Below are 4,781 nucleotides of genomic sequence, written 5' to 3'. Positions count from 1 at the left end.
CCCCCCCCCAGAGCTAAGAACTAGCTCCATCTCTCAGCCCAGGCGGGGCAGAAGTGGCAGCACAGCCGCATGGCCCGTCTGTTCCAGCACCGCTGCCTGCAGATACCAGCCAGGACCCCAGCACACCTGGCCCACTAGCATGGGTGCTCCTACCGTGGAGCATGCGGGTTTCCACCGGATGCTCTTCCGTGGCATTTGTCCCCGTATTTTTCTGCCAAACGCGGGTGCTGTTGCCTCCACCGCTGGCCCCGGGAGGTTGCAGCCCTGGGGCAAATGAGCAGTTTGCAGAGGTGTGATCCTGTGGCAGGCCCTGGCAGGAGGAGCCGAACGCAGCCCGTCTGCAGCACAAGGGTGCGATTCAGCTGCTGCCCCAGGAGCCAGCATCGCCCTGGCCTCATGGCTAGGACCCTCAGCCTCCTCCTCTGGAGCGTGGAAGGAGAGCAGCTTCCCTGCCCCCCTGGTTCTCTGTGAAAGGCAGCATTTGTCTTTTCAAACCAAGATTTGCACGCTGTCCTCCTTACGCCTCCTCTGGTTTTGCAGACACCAATCTGCCAAAGGCATTTTCAAGCTGCGGTGCTATGTGGGCAGGCCACTTAAGGGTGTTGGACCCAGGTCCTGTCTGCACTGGGAAGTACTTGAGTGCCGCCCCGATAACAGCCTAATTATCTGATACAATTAAACCAGCACTGTTCCCTCTACCCAAAATGTGCTCTGATCCTGTAACAAAATCCAGACCCACCCAAGGCGAAGCAGGTCACCCTGAGTGGGCAAGGTATCCATTCCTTGCTCAGGCTCTACATTTTAACCACACACATGTAGCAGATTTCTGCCATTAGCAGCCCACCAGTGCCTGTCTACGGCTATTTCAGTTATGTTTCTAATAAGCTTTAAAAACAGAGTTAAAAGTACTTTTTATACTGATGAAGTGTCCTCCTTGCTGCAATTTTTTCCTCCCTATCGCAACAATACCTGTCACACAGTGGTCTCACCCCCTTACAAGACTCAGAGATGCTCTCCCATTTTCTTCCAGCAGGTTTTCCTGTGTGCTTCCCAATGCTTTGCACAACTGCTGTGCACAGACAGTTTTCTCCATTAGTTTTTCTGAGTCTCATGGTCTAACGTGGGCATGAAAACAGATTTTTTTTTTTAAACCCAGGAAGAAACTATTTTAAAGAAAGGTGACTATTGTAAGGGGTGCTACTGCAGATTCCTGAAATAACTTGAAGAAACCCCAGAGGAGCAGCCCCTGAGCACACAGTGCCCCGTCAGCACTGTCTTTGTGCAAAGGCCGGACATGTTTCCAGGGCAGCCGAACAAAGCGCAGGAGCCGAGCCTCAACCAGCCCCCCTCCAGGCCCACCACTCCCATGGAAATCACAGGCGAACCCCAAGCAAGAGTCACGGTCTGTTTTGCTTGGCAGAGGCTTGGCTGAGTTGTGCTGACTAGTTGAAAAATGAGGTTGTAAAAATAACGAACTGGAAGACTTTTTTTTTGCCAGCTGCTTTTCAAGGGCCTTAGCAAGGCTGAGTAAACTGCCATCACTCAGCCAGGTTGTACCTGCACTTTCGTGGCTGGGAACTGCAAAACCTCACTCTGGATTGAATACAGAGAGAGAAGTGCCCTCTGCCTCCCACTGGCAGCCAGAAGGCTGCCTTGATTTTACACGGACAGGATTAAACACTGAAACACCAATAAAATCTGAAGCATGGAGTTTTTCCTTGGTCATCACGACAGCCACGTGCCTGTGTTTTTTTCAGGATCACTGTTAGATTTGTATTAAAATCCATAGGCTAAGGTGTTGCCAGGATGACTTCTGCTACACATGCACAGCCCTGTTTAGTATCTCCTGCCCCTGACCTGGGCTCCTCAGAGAGCAACACATTATATCATGGTCCCTGCATGTTCCTGGTGCAAGCTTCCCGCTGGTATGATGATCACACCAGGATAAATCCTGTTCCCTGCTGCTACAGGCTTCAGTGTGCTCCTGTGGTCACAGCCAACTCGCTCCTTCAGGAAAACAACTTCTTCTCCTTTCCTCCTTGAGAACAAACTGCTCTGACAGATGACACAGCTCTGAGTTTGGCATCAGCCCCGTAAAAACAGAAGAGCGTAGGGTTTTTCCTGGGGTGCAGTTCTGTCCATGGCTTATCCTGCCAGAGGTATTTATTAGACCGCTCTGGTCCCTCAGCCCTGGCAGACGGCTGGGCTGGCACCAGCTCCACCGCGGCTGCTCCCCTCCCACTGCTCGGTGTCCCTGAGGGTGACACGCTCTCTCCACAGCACTGTCACCGGGAGCTGGGGCATTATGCCAGTGCCTGGATAGCAGAGGGGTCTGGTAACCTCTTCCATGCCACTTCCTGACCCGCAGCTCCGTGGGACATTACTGCTGGAGGGGGGCATTCCTCACAAGGGGAGAATTAAGAAAAACCACGAACACATAAAGAGAGAAAAATAAGCAGCTCTGGACTCCTGGCTCTTGCTGCTGCTTGGCACCGGCTGCGGGTGGCCAGATCTGCAGGCAGGCACCACAGCCTGGGACGATGAGGAGGCGGCGGGCCTCCAGCGCTCCTCGCCTGCAAAAGCAGCCTCTCCTTGCTTGAACGTGGCCTGCAAGCTATCTGCAAGCTGTCCCAGCCACTCTAACCAGTGCACCCAGCCAGGGGCCTGCTGCCAGCTGTTAAGTGAACCCATGCACAAAGGAACAACAGCTTGGCACCGCTCAGTGCAAGCTTAAAGGTCTACACAACATGCAGGGCAGCAGCGAGAGGGGCCTGCAGAGCCAAACTCATCCTCGAAGCAAGCCTGAAAGCAACAGCTTTTCAACCCAAAGATAAATTTAGCCTACGTGGTAGGGCTTAAGTCTTGGAACAGATGCTGCACGGGCTCGGCATGACTCAATTATCACAATTAGAAATGGATCTGAACACGGGGTTAGCGTATAACAGCCTGATTCAGAGCTCACCAGGGTCTGGGATGGGTCATATGTTGAAACTTTTGCGTTTGCCAGCAAGCTCAGATCCAGGCTCTGGGCTGAACCCATCAGAGAGCAACCTTTGGCCTGCGATGTAACGACGGAAGCCCAATTATCTCCAGACACAAGGGGAATGTGCACTTATTTCTTTCCTTCCCTTTGCCAGGAGAAATTGCCCTGAGGGAGAGGGGAAATAAAGGCTAGAGCTGTGCATGTTATTAAAGATGCAGCCTGGAGTTCATTTATTCCCTGTGACACAGAGGCCGGGGTTGAAGAAAGGACAGTGACAGCCGCTCCTAGCAGAGGAACTTTCCACAGCAAAACCAACCCAGACAACTGGAGGGAGTCCCCAAATGCAGCACTGCTGGCCAGCCTTAAATTAGAGCCAGCTGTTTTGCTCAGCCCTCCATGATTTGTGGTTGTTTCTCCCTGAACCTGCTTACCCAGTTCCGGGGCCCCAAAACCCAGCTCTCTGGAGAAGAGGGCCAAGATAAACACGCTTTTCCTGGAGAGCAGATGGACCTGGAACATTTCCCTAGCTGGAAGCACGAGGCTGAGGAGGTGGACACCCGCCCCTGCGACCATCTCCTGCTGTGCTGCTGGAAGATAGCCCTGCTGTCACCCAAGACACGGTGACAAAACTACCCGCTTGTGCTAGGATATGCTAGCAGGGCCAGCTGCCAAATTCACGGGTCTGGTGCCTAAATAAATCAAAGGGAAATTGAAGTAATTTGCCAAGAAAACTTCCATAATAGGAATTGCGGTGGCAGCAAGGGGAGAAAGGGAAGGCCAGTTAAGGGGTGATACTGTTTTGAACATAGCACACCAGGAGACATCTCACTTTATTTAGCCTTCGCCAGGGGCTGTTTGACTCCAGATCCAACCTCACAACATTTAGGAAATCCCCTTCCGATACTTGGCAATCTCAGGCCAATTCAAAGAATTATTTCCGTGACTCATATTAGGATCTTAAAGAAAGGTCGAGTCCTGGATCACATTACACAAACATGAAAAGTCTGTTGTCCCACAGGGCTCACAGGCAAAAGCCCTGCTCCAGGAATCACGGCAGACAACATCCGTTCCTTGCTTTTATCTGCTTTAGATGTTTGAGAATAAAGTGTCAATCACCTCTTTCCCAGTCATGTGTTAAACCATCAAAATTTTCTCTTTGTAAGTTCAGGACTGGTTACTGTGTCTCGACTGACTGTAGCACTTCTTCTCTGGCATTGTTTAGCTGTCAATTATCAGTGGTTTTTTGCAGATTTGGATTCTGCTTAAAATCTACTTGTGTTAAAACCTCGCCTTCCAGAGCAACAGCGATCCAGGTGCCAGGCCAGCAAGACAAACTGTCCCAATTTGTGGCTCATTCATTCAGCAGCGTAATCAAAAGCATCGAACCCACATCTCTGTGCAATGCCCTGTGCTAAATCCCAGCACCACCCACGCTGACTGCCCTTCTCCCGTGCCATCCCACGCCAGACGCTACCACCAGGTTTTACGATTTTGGCCACTCGAAGCCGCTGCTGTCAGAGCCCTGGCAAGAGCCGGCTTTTGCTCAAAAAGAGGCGAAAACAGAGCTGCTTTGTGTGGTGGGTGGAGAGGAGACTGAAAAGCACGTGGATGCCCTGAGCGTCCCGGATTATTTGTTATAATCGCTTTTTGCTCCTTTTCAGGCCCCGCAGTGGTTTTCCACAGCAGGGCCGAGCAAAGCGCTGCCGCTACTCTGGCGCCTGGCCGGCCCCGAGGCCTGTCCAGGCCTGGCAGCTCAGCGGGGGCGCGGGCCCAGCCGCACCGCGGGAACGCCCGAGCT

The sequence above is a fragment of the Haliaeetus leucocephalus genome, unplaced genomic scaffold (genome assembly GCF_000737465.1).
Source record: "Haliaeetus leucocephalus isolate CR32 unplaced genomic scaffold, Haliaeetus_leucocephalus-4.0 Scaffold2, whole genome shotgun sequence".
Taxonomy (NCBI): domain Eukaryota; kingdom Metazoa; phylum Chordata; class Aves; order Accipitriformes; family Accipitridae; genus Haliaeetus; species Haliaeetus leucocephalus.
The sequence above is the reverse complement of the archived record's forward strand: the minus strand, read 5'-3'. Positions refer to the sequence as shown.